Source organism: Xenopus laevis, chromosome 2L (assembly GCF_017654675.1).
Source record: "Xenopus laevis strain J_2021 chromosome 2L, Xenopus_laevis_v10.1, whole genome shotgun sequence".
Lineage (NCBI taxonomy): Eukaryota > Metazoa > Chordata > Amphibia > Anura > Pipidae > Xenopus > Xenopus laevis.
The window spans coordinates 143,561,180-143,577,195 of NC_054373.1; the positions used below are offsets into that span (position 1 = coordinate 143,561,180).

At 39.2% G+C, this 16,016-nt stretch overlaps 1 long non-coding RNA gene across 1 annotated transcript; it reads right to left on the reverse strand.

The window, feature by feature from the left end:
• Positions 1 to 1,106: 1,106 nt before the first annotated feature.
• LOC121399659 lies at positions 1,107 to 2,270 on the reverse strand. The gene is made up of 3 exons (XR_005965245.1): positions 2,181 to 2,270; positions 1,498 to 1,552; positions 1,107 to 1,172 (listed from the first exon to the last, which is right to left on the reverse strand). It is a non-coding gene; the product is annotated as an uncharacterized LOC121399659 (long non-coding RNA).
• Positions 2,271 to 16,016: the final 13,746 nt, after the last annotated feature.

The window sequence follows — 16,016 nt, forward strand, 5'->3', positions numbered from 1 at the left end:
TTCCAAGCACACACAGGCAGATTTTTCAGATACATTTTTGCCCTTGATCCCCCTCTGGCATGCCACTGTCCAGGTCGTTGCACCCTTTAAACAACTTTAAAATCATTTTTCTGGCCAGAAATGTCTTTTCTAGATGTTAAAGTTCGCCTTCCCATTGAAGTCTATGGGGTTCGCGAACCGTTCGCGAACCGCTCGCGTTTTTGCGCAAGTTCGCGAATATGTTCGCGAACTTTTTTTCCGACGTTCGCTACATCCCTAGTAAACATGCCCCAAGTCTGCAGGGCCCAAAGATGACATAAGGGCCCTGCAGTTGTGCCCCCGTCCCTCCCCCGATGGCTGCTATGATGTTCTGGAACTTCAGTTCTTCAGTCCTAAGGAGAGAATACTCAGTGTTAGCCATGAAGAAGGGTTATCTGTATAATAATTCTGCAATTCTCTTTCTATGTGTATTTACTATTATTTATTTCCCATTCCCATTGCTGCTGATTTAAAGGTCAACTACTACAACTAATAATAACATTTCTCTATAGATGTGGCCTAGTTCAGTGACCTCTGCCCTAATAAAATCTCAGCCTTATATAATGGGCGGCATTAGTTACAGAATTATAATATATGTAGTAAAGCCAGAGACTATAGTAAGAATAAGAGCAGAAGGTGGATATGATCTATACATCAAGTGAATTGTAATGAGAATGAGCAGTTCCCTTACCTCTCACTGCAGGTGCCATTTGATATTGCTCTTCACACCCCTTTCATTAAAGATTTTACAAATGAAGGGGTGTGATAAGAGCTTTCCAGCAGACGGCCTCCAAGCTGGATCTTTCTGGAGGCAATGGCCGACGAATGAATGGAAGTTGTCGCTCCTGGAAAAAAGAAACAAAAGTCAAAATGAAAATTGTTTATGTTAAATAAACAACCATGTGCCCTGAATACCTTAATATAAGCCTCACCAAAGCTAATCCCTTGCTTGTTTCCCCACATTTAATATTCCCACCCCTCCCCTCATTGCCTTTTCATTTCCCTCCCATCTCCCCTTTATTTCCCCACCCTCTCTACCTCACCCTCTTTTCCTGTTTCAGTTGAAATGACTCACCATTTGTCCCACAATAATACTGGTGCAGGTCCATGCATGATGCGTTTCATGAGTTTTTGCTGGGGAAATCTGCTGAATGCTAGGCTGTAAGAGAATACAACATAAGAACATAATGACTGACAATCGCAACAGTTGGAGGGCAATTTACTCAAATCGAAACCTTTTCTAATTTTGTAAAAACTCAAATTTACTAAATTTTGTTTTTCTTTCTCGATTGCCAGCACACTGAAAAAATAACGGATTCACAAACTGGAAAATTAAAATTTGTGTAATTCAGCCCATTACTTTTTAATATTTAACAATATTCAGTGTTACAGCATGACACATACAGTAAATGCCCTCTAACTTTTCTAAACAAACAGTTCTTTATGTACTAACATACACACCCACTGGGGTTTACTTACGGTAATAGCCTTCCGCCATTTGAAGTGCTGATATTCCCAAGGACCATATGTCAGCCTAGGTATTAAAACATAAGAAAAAAGGCAAAAATTAGATAAGAAAACACACAGTGCATACAAAATATTCCAGTGGCGGATCATTCAAAATACTTTTTCTATCTATTTGGAATGCACAGTAACAAAATACAGTAGAACTCCCATTTTATGTATTACAGGGGGCTATAAAAAAAGTGGTGTAAGATCCAGGAAAGTGGAAAATCAGGGGAATTCATTATACATCATATAAAAGTGGGGCCACACACAAAAATGTGTAAAATGTGGGAAATAAAATCAAAAGGTGTGAAATTAAGGTTTCACTGTACAATACAAAATCTGACCTTTGTACTAATATAAAACATTTAAAGGAGTAAAGTGATGTGACCGTCATCACTAAAGAATGACCCCAGGCTGAGCTGGAAAACCCCATAAAGAATCAAGTGGAGTTGGTTTCTAATACTCCTGTGCACTGCACTCAGATTTGAGAATTTCTCTCTCCGCTTCTCCCTCTCATGTCACAGAAACCACTTTACAGCTTTGGATTCACTGTTATGAGAGGGGCACGTGAAGTGAGTGAAAAAGTCCATGCAGTGCACTTCGTGTAAGCTACATACATTATATATAAAGTGAGAGAGAAGATATCACAATACCTTAGAGTTATACCATATGGTCTTCTTGCCAAAATTGGCCAGTACTTCTGGCGCCAGGTATGGAATCCGCCCAGACGTACTGTGACTCATTTCCCCAATAGTGGCAGAGCTGAAATCACCTAAAATTGTATGACAAAAGCAGGAATTGTAATATTCATTTATAAATGTATCAAATAAAAAACATGGATAAATCAATTTTTTCCGATTCTAAGCATCACTTACTGATCTTTATATCTGCCGATGTTGTCAGGATAATGTTCTGGGGCCGCAGGTCGTGATGGATGACCCTTTTGTTTTCCAGATGACACAGGCCCTCGGAAATGAATGAAGCAAATATATTAATATTTTTTATGCTCTTAATTTAACTAGATTTAGCCAGAAAAGTGCCAAGGAGGATCACATGAGACATACCTTTAATACCTCATTGCAGATGTACGCTATCCAGCTTTCATGCAAGGAGTACTGCTCACTTGTGTAGATTAGATCTTCCACCGCTACACCATTCCAACGCTCCATAGAAATCTAGAAAACAATCAAAGAACGTTTGACACATAAATTTATGTGGTCTATAATTATATTAGGAAGTCTGGGAAAAGGCTGTGTGGATGTGAGTCAGAAATAGACCTACACAAGCATTCTGGGTGTAACTGCAATATCAGGTGCAACTGAGAACAAAGTGATCCACATGCACCGTGACTCTTTCTTATCAAACGGAATAATATTTGCAACCAAAATGTTTTCTTTGTATTAGAGCTGTTGATTGGCATGTTGGTGCATAAATTGTAACCTGAATAAACACTTCCTTACCCACGGTCCTTCATAGTGGGGCTTCTTTAAAGAGGCATGTTGGTAATAAGCCCCATAGCAGCCAATGACGTTTTCGTGGCCTCTAATAAGTTCAAGGACTTCCACTTCTTGAAGGATGTCTTTTCTCTTCTAGTTTCAAACAAAAGAAGCAAAGTCAGTACAATGGATACAATTACAATTTCAAATACCCCAGCCTAACTTGTAGTTCTGAAAAATATCAGTTTTATAATATCCCTACAGGAGAATTGCACAATATGTTTGCCTCTCTCTGTTCTTATTTCTTAAATCCCATACATTTTTCAAACAAGTTCTCCTTCTACTAAAAATCAGGTATAAAAAAAGTTTATTTGTAGCTAATAATTATTATTATCAAGACTCATTACCTCTATGTCCTTTATGATGGTCACGGACACATCCAGTTGTTCTTTACGGTGCCAACCCTGCAACAAAAGTAGCCAATGAATCTCTGATCATTACTGTGTCGGAACATTAGGGAAAGCTTATACACATACTGGGTGGATATGGGAAGGTTTATTGGCAGATTCAGAAGCACAAGGAAAACACAGAAGGGACAAAAACTCTAGAGGGTACAACCAACAATCGGCAGAATCAACAGAATTACCCAAAACCATGACACAAGTTAAGCCATAAAATATTTTACGGTATAATTCATCCCGTAGCTGTCCTGTCCTGTTGGCTCCAGGATTTGCAGATATGTCCTGGGCGTCTAAAACATAACATTGTATTAAAAACATGATAAATACAAAACTGAATTAATATAGTGCAACCTTTCCAATATGTGAGAAGAACAGGAGGTGTAGGGGAGCTGGTAACTGGTGTATTAGGGTAGAAGGCTGAGGGCTGGAATATTTAAGTCAAACCATTTGCTGTGCTTTTGCGTTGTTTAGTGTTCCAAAATACAGTTTAAAAGCTGCTTACCGGGAACTTTTCTTCAAGCTGATACTCCTGGGGAAGACAAAAAAGGTTTTCTCAGATCAATTGTTTTTGGGAAGTGCTAAAATTATAATTTTAGCGGGAACATTTTTATTATGTGAACTGAACCCTGTAGTGCTTAAATGCAAAGTCCATTTTTGTTCTATTGAGACCATATGATTTTTTGTTTACCTGACAAATGTTAGTGTCAGGTGGTTTTGGAGACTAGTTAAGAAATGAGACGAAAAAGGTGTTGCGAAATGCTTAAAGAAGCTAAAATGCAATCTTGCATAAAACATAGGTTGATTTTTATTTGCCCCTAATCTTCCTCTCCTATTCTTACCTGGCAGTTGTTCATGCCCAGATCCAGCTCTTGCTTTTGTTTTTCCTGGCAGTTGGTATCGTCAGGGGTTTCTGATGGTTCCTGGTTAAGAGATAAAAGTCAAGTTATCAAATCAACTCAACAACATTTTAAAGAAGAAGCGCAAAAAATGTATATGTAATTATTTAGGGATTGGTGTTTTATTTGTAATTATTCGGTAGTTACTTGGCAGATGACATTGAAAGAGCCAACAGATTACCCTAGTTAAGAGCAATGGTAAAACAGGCTGTTAGTTCAGCACTCTCCTCTGGGAATATGATGATGTTGTAATGGGAAAGCATCAAGCTAACAGAGCTCATGTTTAAAAAAAATGGCTGAAAATTGTGGAGGGTGCCCCACTAGAAAGAGCCAGACTAAATATCCAACCTAGTAACCCTTGCTTATCAAAAAAGACTTTGGTAATGATTATAATAATAATAAGAGGCCTATAAGGAGCAATGTTATTAGGGCATTGCCAGTAAAAGTCAACACAACCTGTAAATTTTCATTTCTAGTTTTTATAACAGATGGTGATTGGTTGGAATAGGCAATTTAGCACCTATGCTGGTAATAAATTTCGGTAAATATTGTTATTGGGATAGAGATTATTTATGAGGCATGTAACTATGTTCTTTTAAATACATTGGGGCCACTGAACAATTCATTGTTGGTTACCTCATAGGTGTCACATTGGGGCTCTTCAAATCTATCGACGGTTTCCTAATTAACAGAGAAAATGTTATTTTATAAGTTCAACCCGCGGACATTATTATAAAATAAATCTTTGTTACTCATTGGTTATGTCCTTCTTACCTGTGAGTGGCAGGGGCTGCTATCAGCTCTCAGATCTTGCTCCTGCTCCACTTGTTGTTTTTCCTGTTATAGAAAAGGGAAAAAAAAGATTTTGAAAATGTTATTTTATAAGTTCAACCCGCGGACATTATTACAAAATAAATCTTTGTTACCCATTGGTTATGTCTGTCTTACCTGGGAGTGGCAGGGGCTGCTATCAGCTATCAGATCCTGCTCCTGCTCCACTTGTTGTTCTTCCACTTGTTGTTCTTCCTGAAAAAAAAAGCTTTTGAAAATGTTAATTTACAAGTTCAACCCGCGGACATTATTACAAAATAAACCTTTGTTACCAATTGGTTATGTCCTTCTTACCTGGGAGTGGCAGGGGCTGCTATCAGTTATCAGATCTTGCTCCTGCTCCACTTGTTGTTCTTCCTGTTTAAGAAAAGGGAAAAAAAAGATTTTGTAAATGTTATTTTATAAATTCAACCCACGGACATTATTACAAAATAAATCTTTGTTACTCATTGATTATGTCCTTCTTACCTGGGAGTGGCAGGGGCTGCTATCAGCTATCAGATCTTGCTCCTGCTCCACTTGTTGTTGTTCCTGTTTACGAAAAGGGAAAAAAAAAATTGAAAATGTTATTTTATATGTTAAACCCGCGGACATTATTACAACATAAATCTTTGTTACCCATTGGTTATGTCTGTCTTACCTGGGAGTGGCAGGGGCTGCTATCAGCTATCAGATCCTGCTCCACTTGTTGTTCTTCCACTTGTTGTTCTTCCTGAAAAAAAAAAGGTTTTGAAAATGTTAATTTATAAGTTCAACCCGCGGACATTATTACAAAATAAATCTTTGTTACCAATTGGTTATGTCCTTCTTACCTGGGAGTGGCAGGGGCTATTATAAGCTCTCAGATCCTGCTCCACTTGTTGTTCCTCCTGTTTAAGACAAAAAAAAACCGATTTTTAAAAAAAGATTTCCCAGCTCAATACTGTAACAAAATATTTCCTCAAAATATTTTTTATATATTACGACCATAGCATTTCTTCTTACCTGATCGATGTTGATATCAGGAGTTTCTGGAGTCTCCTGGTTAAGAGAAAGAAAGAAAAAAAACATGGTATTATAGCTGTTATAAAGAAGTTAAACTACAATCTTGCATAAAATATAGGGTGATTTGTTTTATTCTCCACGACACTCTTTCTGATGTGCTTACCTGGCAGATGGTTACAGCCAGCTCCAGTTTCTGCTCTGGCTTTTCTGATGGTTCCTGGTCAAAAGATAAAAGTCAAGTTATCAACTAAGCTTTTTGGAGAAGAAGAAGTGCAAATAATTGTGTAATATTTAGGGATTGCTGTTCTGATTTATTCAGTACTCAACAGGTTGTACCTGGTTAAGAGAGGAAAATAGATCAGGGCTATAACTGCTCTATGTACAGATCCATATGTGGATGTAAATCATCTTTATATCCCATATTTTGGCTTAATGGAATATAGTTAACTGTTTGCAAACCATCATATTAAATTTTCATGTTTCCATTAATAGTAACCATCTTGCTCAATAAACTGCTTTCCTAAAATATTCACCAGATTATCCAGGTGAAGAGCAATGATATAAGAGCAATGAGCTACCAATGCTCATGTTAAAAATGTGGCTACAAACTTGTGGAACTGGGCCCTCTAGAAAAGGTTTGGGACGTGAAAACATTTTTTTTTTCAAAGTGGTCACTGAGAACCATAGAGCTACAGTAATACCAGCTTGAAAATGGAAGTAGCTCCAGGCTTCCCCTGCAGAAGTTCAGCCACTTGAATGCACAGACTCACCAGTGCTGAAGTTGGTGGCACCTAACAAATTGTCACCCCAGATGTAAATCTGGGTTTCATATTTCCTTACAATTTTTTTTTATATATTACAACCATAGCAATTCTTCTTACCTGTTCAATGTTGACATCAGGAGTTTCTGGAGTCTCCTGGTTAAGAAAGGGAAAGAAAAAACATTGTATTATTGGTGTTACAAAGAAGCTAAACTGCAAAAAATATAGGGTGATTTTTTTTATTCTCAATGACACTCTTTCTGATGTGCTTACCTGGCAGATGGTTTCAGCCAGCTCTAGTTTCTGCTCTGGTTTTTCTGATGGTACCTGGTTAAAAGATAAAAGTGAAGTTATCAAAACAATTCAGCTTTTCGGAGAAGAAGTGCAAATAATTGTGTAATATTTAGGGATTGGTGTTTTGATTTATTCAGTACTTATTGGCAGATAGTATTTCCAGAATCAACAGGTTGTACCTGGTTAAGAGACGAAAATAGATCAGGGCACACATTTTAGCTTAATGGATTATAGTTATAGTTAAAGGGATACTGTCATGGGAAAAAAAATTTTTTCAAAATGAATCAGTTAATAGTGCTGCTCCAGCAGAATTCTGCACTGAAATCCATTTCTCAAAAAAGCAAACAGATTTTTTTATATTCAATTTTGAAATCTGACATGGGGCTAGACATATTGTCAATTTCCCAGCTGCCCCAAGTCATGTGACTTGTGTTCTGATAAACTTCAATCACTCTTTACTGCTGTACTGCAAGTTGGAGTGATATCACCCCCCTCCCTTTTCCCTCCCAGCAGCCAAACAACAGAACAATGGGAAGGTAACTAGTGATGGGCGAATTTATTCGCCAGGCGCTAATTAGCGGCGAATTTGCGTGATTCGCTGCCAGCAAATAAATTTGCGAAATGTCGCGAAAATTCGCGGCAAAAAATTCGCCGGCGGCAAAAAAAAAATTTCCGAAAAACGAAAACGGATTTCGCAAATTTTTCGCCGTTTCGCAAATTTCGCGCGAAATTCGCAAATTTTTCTGCGAAACGACGGAAATTCGCCCATCACTAAAGGTAACCAGATAGCAGCTCCCTAACACAAGATAAAAGCTGCCTGGTTAATAAAAGAACAGCAATAGAAAAATCCAGGTCCCACTGAGATACATTCAGTTACATTGAGTAGGACAAACAACAGCCTGCGAGAAAGCAGTTCCATCCTAAAGTGCTGGCTTTTTCTGAAAGCACATGACCAGGTAAAAAGACCTGAGATACACCTACACACCAATATTACAACTAAAAAAATACACTAGTTGGATTAGGAATGAAATTTTATTTGGAAAAATTAATCATTCGCAGTGTAAACAGTGTAATTAAGGAATAAAAACGAAACCATAAAAATCATAACAGAATCCCTTTAAAACCTATGTTCATAAACAATAGTAGTAGTTATCTGTTATCTACTGTGTATCCTGTGCTTAAATGGCTTTCCCATGGCTACGCAGCAGCTTGTTTATATAAACTATAGTAGTACTTATCTGTTATCTACTGTGTATCCTGTGCTTAAATGGTTGCCCCCATGCTACACCGCAGCTTGTTTATATAAACTATAGTAGTACTTATCTGTTATCTACTGTGTATCCTGTGCTTAAATGGCTTCCCCATGGCTACGCAGCAGCTTGTTTATATAAACTATAGTAGTACTTATCTGTAATCTACTGTGTATCCTGTGCTTAAATGGTTGCCCCCATGCTACACCGCAGCTTGTTTATATAAACTATAGTAGTACTTATCTGTTATCTACTGTGTATCCTGTGCTTAAATGGCTTCCCCATGGCTACGCAGCAGCTTGTTTATATAAACTATAGTAGTACTTATCTGTTATCTACTGTGTATCCTGTGCTTAAATGGTTGCCCCCATGCTACACCGCAGCTTGTTTATATAAACTATAGTAGTACTTATCTGTTATCTACTGTGTATCCTGTGCTTAAATGGCTTCCCCATGGCTACGCAGCAGCTTGTTTATATAAACTATAGTAGTACTTATCTGTTATCTACTGTGTATCCTGTGCTTAAATGGTTGCCCCCATGCTACACCGCAGCTTGTTTATATAAACTATAGTAGTACTTATCTGTTATCTACTGTGTATCCTGTGCTTAAATGGCTTTCCCATGGCTACGCAGCAGCTTGTTTATATAAACTATAGTAGTACTTATCTGTTATCTACTGTGTATCCTGTGCTTGAATGGCTGCCCCCATGGCTACACAGCAGCTTGTTTATATAAACTATAGTAGTACTTATCTGTTATCTACTGTGTATCCTGTGCTTGAATGGCTGCCCCCATGGCTACACAGCAGCTTGTTTATATAAACTATAGTAGTACTTATCTGTTATCTACTGTGTATCCTGTGCTTAAATGGAAGAGCTAACAAGGAATAGAAATTCCATATATAGTATACCTAGTCTCTTCTGACCAGATTATGAAATGACAATGGTATGCACATTAAGCATGAAACAGATTAAACACTGAAATCCCATTGCATTAAGTACAGCTGACTATAAGGGGCAGATGTACAAAATTCGAGTGAAGAATTCGAATGTAAAAAACTTAGAATTTCGAAGTATTTTTTGGGTACTTCGACCATCGAATTGGTTAAATTCGTTCGAATTCGAACGATTCGAACGATTCGAAGTAAAAATCGTTCGACTATTCGACCATTCGATAATCGAAGTACTGTCTCTTTAAAAAATACTTCGACCACCTACTTCGGTAGATAAAACCTACCGAAGTCAATGTTAGCCTATGGGGAAGGTCCCCATAGGCTTGCCTGTGATTTTTTGATCGAAGGATTTTCCTTCGATCGTTGGATTCAAATCCTTCGAATCGTTCGATTCGAAGGATTTAATCGTTCGATCGAAGGAATAATCCTTCGATCGATCGATCGCAGGATTTGCGCAAAATCGTTCGACTTCGATATTCGAAGTCGAACGATTTTAGTTCCCAGTCGAATATCGAGGGTTAATTAACCCTCGATATTCGACTATTGATGAATCGGCCCCTTAGTATGGCTCAGTGTCAATGGATGATCTTTGATAAACCCCAGCTGATTTTCTGTGACCTGTAACTGATTTTACATGACCCTTTGGTGATTTTGTGCACTCTGTGCCTTTGGCTGTAGATAACCGTAGCTGATTCCATTTATTGGATGTGAAATACAGCTGGATCTATCGCAGCAGATTGCAGGGACAACCACAGACAGCCCAGGGTGATTTAAAGTTGCACTTTGCTGATTTATTATGACCTGAGGCTTATTTTTATGTGACCATTGGCTGATTTCTTGTAAATTTTATGTATGAAGTCACATAAATTTATAGCATAATGCCTTTTCCATAGAGAACATTTCAAGCTGATTTATTTAGTGTTCTAATATTTATATATTATGTTGTTGTTGTATATCAGTTTATAGATTACACGAAGTTGCCACAATCCCAACTCTTTTTGATACGATGAGACAGACGTGGAGAAACTGCATCAGAAAATGGACAATTAAAGATCTTGAGGTTTCAAGTGAGTGGTATTTAATATACTGTATACCTACTGCTTTAGTTACAGACCTAGGAAGGGACATGTGGTCCCGAAATGTTTGATCGTGTGTAAAATGTCTGGAGCATCATTTAATAAATTTGGGATCACCCTATTTGCTGCATTCAAGGTATTGGCTCTTCAATTGTTTCAGTTACAGAACTACTCACGTCACTTCAGGTGCCTTGGTCTATGACTCCCAGTTTGTCCATATTTATCCCAGGGAAATGATCAAACACAGGAACTTAGGGCCCTCTATACAGCATGAAAGGTAGATAGATCATAACTTTTTATATGTATTAATGTATTTGTGAGCTGCTCACCCTACCATTTTTTTTTCAGTACAACCAACACACCCATGCCATGAGTCACTGACAGATTGAAGCTGCTGGCTGATAAAAACATGTTAGCTAATTGCAATGGCTAACTGACGAACAGCAGTTGGGTTGAGAAACATACTGATAAACCAGTTATATAAAAATATACATATAATAATAACAAAACTAAAAAACCTGTATCTGAAAAAGAGTTAGCAATGGTGTAGGTGCATATTTATATCAAAAGTTCCCCTTTAGGCTTCTGTCACACTGAGCAGATCCTCTGCTTACTGACCACCCAATCCGGGCTTGAACTACGAGAGAGGTGGGGAAAGAGGATCATTGTGAATCACCCAATTAGGGTTGCCACCTTTTCTGGAAAAAAATACCGATCTTCCTATATTTTTATCTTTTTTCCCTATTAATAACATTGGGATCAACCATAATTTTTACCGTCCAGGCCGGTAAAATACCGGCCAGGTGGCAATCCTACACCCAATCCTGTTGTTGCTGCCCTCCATTTACTTGAAAGGAAAAGGAAAGTCAAAATCACTTGGGGTACCAAAAGTTAGACACCATCAAATGATTGTAATCACTTACCTGATACTCCGGGCTGGTGCTCCTGTTAGTAGAAAATTGCCCCATCTCTGGGTTCCTTTCAGCAAGCACCACTGGCTGATCCTCTTCTACCACTTCTTCTTTCTTCAAAATCCCAGGGCCCACACATTTGCAGTAGAAAGAAAAAGCTGGCTTTTTTGGTAAAGTTTGGCTTTTTACTTTTTTTGGCTTTTACTTTTTTAAAGTATGTCACCCACAAGAAAAAAGAAGCAGCGGGAAGAGGATCGCTAAGTGGTACTCACTGAAGAATCCTGGGCCCGGTAGTTTGCTGCTGATTGGAGCACATGCCCAGACTATCAGGTAAGTGAAAACTGTTAGGCTCCCCCCTACCAGTGATTTTTGCCTTTCATTCTCCTTTAATGGTACCACCCTCTTGTGCCCACTGGTGGGAAGGAGGAATTAGCCTAGTGGTTGTAATCAGCCTTGGATGTAGACTCTCATGTTAGAGACCCTAATTCAATGCCCTGTGCTATTTTTGGACCCTGGAATCACTTAGGGGTAAATTTATCAAAGAGTGAAGTTCCTGCCACTAGAGTGAAATTCCGCAGCTCTCAATTCATTTCTATGGGATTTTGAAAGGCGTATTTATCAATGGGTGAAAGTGAAAGTTCACCCTTTGATAAATACGCCTATAAAAATCCCATAGAAATGAATGGAGAGTGGCGGAATTTCACTCTAGTGGCGGAACTTCACTATTAACTTCACTCTTTGATAAATATACCCCTTAATCTGGTGTCCCAGCATCATGGCCATCTTCACCCTGTTAACAAATATGAGTTCCACAATAAAAGCACTATATAAATAATTCCCCTTCTCTTAAATATTGTAGGGAATACCCTTTGCAGAGTCAAATGGTTGAATGGCTTTCTGAGAAATGCTAAATTTCCAGTCACCTTTTGCCATCCGTAAGCCAGCATTGGACATATTGGGTAACATATAGAGACAATAAAATGCACTTAGACTAACCAAGATATTATCTGTGGCAGTGCAGTGGTTGGCTCATCACAGGCCTTGCGATCACGATCTGTGGATTGTAGTCCTGTTACTCATGGTGCCATAGTGAACTGTGTAGGCCTTGTAACTATAGTGGGGATTGTCTTGTAAGAATGAGTGAAGTTCTTCCCTCTCACATGTCACCATCTCCAGAAGCTCTAGTCATGTACTGCAACATCAAATGCATATATGCAACAAATATACATATACACCATGCCTGGTAATAAAGTGGGATAATGATACTTAAGGCTGTTTGCAATTTGATTTAATATTTTACGATAATGTTACTTTCCATTTGTGTAATTATTATTCACTGGGTGTTTGAATATGCCTTTTGAGTGATTGTAATTCAGTGTGTGTGTCTGGGTGTGTGTGTGATTGTTATTCGGTATGTGTGTGTCTGTGTATATATTGTGTGTGATTGCTATTCTGAACAGCAGTTAAACTTAATACATAATTAATTGCTGAGGTATACAGAAAGGCAAAGCTCCTTTTAATATTAATCTATCCTTTAAATTTTAAATGCCCCCTTTTTGCACATCTTTGCCTATTCAAGTCCATCACACCTAAGGACCATAGCAGTGATCAGTGTCTCAGTAACGTGACGTCTCTCAGCTTTGCCACCTCTTGGGCTGACCCCTTCCCACACTTAGGTCAAGGCAGCTCACAAAGGTAAGGTGGATGCCACAGGAGAGGATTCACTTTTGAGGGAGGTGGGGAGAGCAGCCAGTCTTCACCCTGAGTATGGAATACATGAAGAAAGAGAGACAGAGAGGGTGCGAGAGCAGAAGGGAAGAGAGAGGTAGAAACTAATTAGGCGACTTCTTTCTTTGCCTCATTTGGCTGCGCATATATAACAGGGAAGGAGGAGGGGGCAGCTGATCCTCACTCACCCTGAGATCAGAAGCAGAAAAGAACAAGAACAAGTAAGGGAAATACAGAAGAGAAGTAAAATATGTAGCTATCAGCAATAAGCAAAATGATTGCGTTTCACTTTGCCATAAAATTGTTGAATCCACAGAAAAATGTTCAAAACGGCGAAAAATCACGAAATGCATTAAAGTCAGTGGGTGTTTTTTCGCAGTGTTTATTTTTTTGTGGCATTCTTTCACGTAAAATGCATTGAAGTTGGTGTTTTTTCATGGCACTTTATTTTCCGCAGTGTTTTTTTCGCCCCTGAAATTTGGCTACAGTTCCATTAAAAGTGCTGAACTTCTCTACAAAACCATACCTGACAAAATAATTCACTCATCACCAGTAACAATAGATATCACATATTGATACAAGACTGGCACAGGGAGCCATCAGTACAGGTAACTCATGTTGGATTAAAGGGGTGGTTCACCTTTAAGTTAACGTTTAGTATGTTATAGAGGCAATGTAATATTTTCCATAACATTAATATTTTGTAACCCTAACAATAATGTCAGCAGTGATGTATTTAGCAAATGTTGTTAACTTTAGTTTGCTATAGAATGGGCAAATCTAAGCAACTTTTCAATTGGTCTTTGCTTTTTTGTTTTAATATGTTTTTTTCATTATTTGCCTTTTCTTCTGACTCTTTAGAGCTTTCAAATTGGGGTCACTGACCCCATCTAAAAAAACAAATGCTCTATAAATGTGATGTATTATTATTGCTTCATTTTATTAATCGCCTCTCTATTCAGATCCTCCCCTATTCAAATGCCAAAATCTTTTAGAATTGAAATTAAAGCATGGTTTCTGGCAGTGCCGATCCGCTCCTTTATGCCGCCTGAGACGGCCTTCCGTATGCCTCCTCACATTTTCTGCGCAGGAGGGGGTCGGGCGCTGCACGATGCAATAGCGCTCTCTGCACTAGAAGAGCAGAATTTCCGGGTTTCCATTTTTGCCGCCCCTGGCAACCAGGGGGGCGCTGGCACCTGAGGCGAGTTGATCCACTTGGTGGAGCGCCCCTGGTTTCTGGAGAATTTGGACCCTAGCAACCAGATTGCTGCAATTGCAAACTGGAGAGCTGTTGAATAAAAAAGCTTTATAATGCAAGGCACAAAAGTGGGTAACGAAGGGTGCCGGGACTGTGGGGAGGTACTGGGAGCAGAGGCAACCCTGGGACTGGCTACATGGGGTGGAAGGATTGGTTGATGGCACTAAGGGAGGACTGTTATAAAAAGGGGAAACTGCTTACCCTCCTCCTCTTGTGACGTCACGGGCACCTGGATCGATGTGAAGGCTGGCAGCGTGTCTGGTCTACCCTAATGGTGGCCGATTATGGCAAAGATAGTTTTAATAAAAGCTGTGGCCGACCTCCATCCACGAAAAGGGAAAATTGAGTCTTGTGTTATATTTAAATGTTAGCTCACAAGCGACTGCCTCCCACAGTCTTAAACACACATAATAAAAATTGAAAACCACTTACATATTGTCTCAGAATACCACTCTCTACATCATACTAAAAGTTAACTCAAAGGTGAGTTATTTGTGTGGGTCATGAGGATTTGTGTGGGTCATGTCCTTACCAGTGCACTTCCTCAGCCAATTTCCATATTACATTACATAAGCCATTTATTATCAGGCATCCCCCACACCCATCAGAACCAGCTCCAAATCTAACCCTGCCCTGAAAAAGGTCTGCCTCCTACATGGGGCCTAGTTAACATACTGTATAAAAAATGGTAACCAAATACACCCCACATCACCAGGAATTCACTGCATACAGAAAGGGCAAGGCCACAGGGCCATTTAATAAGTAGACTGAGGTAGGACATGACCATGTGGAGGCAAGTGACGATTGCCATTCCTATAAATATTCATGGTTATAGTGCAAGGTCCCTGTATATTAACACAAATAAGAAACCTGATGTCTCCAACAGTTCTAATCTTTGTTCAAAAAACATTAAGATGTTTTTTCATGGTAAATTCAACTATATCATATTTGTAATCAAGTCCATGTGAGCATTAAAATGAGAGTAAAAATGACAGAGAGATGAGCTGAGCAGTGCTAGAGTTCTGCCGTGCTAACCCTGCAATTTATAAATATGAACAGTTCTTCAGCAAAACTGGCCCCCTTCACTGACCTTTCCTTGGCATCTACCATATTCTGTCAAACATATACAGTAGGTTCCATTTTTGCCTTCTGTTTCTTTTGCCTTCTCATTCTTGTAGTCAGGGCCAGAACTAGGGGTAGGCAGAGTAGGCGTCCGCCTAGGGCGCAATCATGGGGGGGTGCACTTTTAAGGGGAATTTTTTTCTTTTTTATAACCCTCTTTTGCTTGGCCTTTAATAGTTTTCCAATTTCAAATACCCTGTTCCAACCCCCTCTTGCCCGTGATTCATACTGCGGGCCCTCCCTGCCTCCCTATTGGCAGCTGCTGGCGCAGGTACAGATTTGTGGTCAATATCTGGGCTGCTCTTTGCACAGGTAAACAGATGATTAGGGGCAATATGATGGATTTTTGGCTGCTGCTGACACAGGTACAGATTGGGGGCAATATGAGGCATTGGCTGCTGCTGGCTAAGGTACATGGGGCAATATGGTGGCTGCTGGCACAGGTAACAGAAGTTTGGGTAAATATGATGGATTGGGGGGGCGTGGCTATGTGAGGGAACGGAGCAGACGTGCCTGGCTGGAGCTCC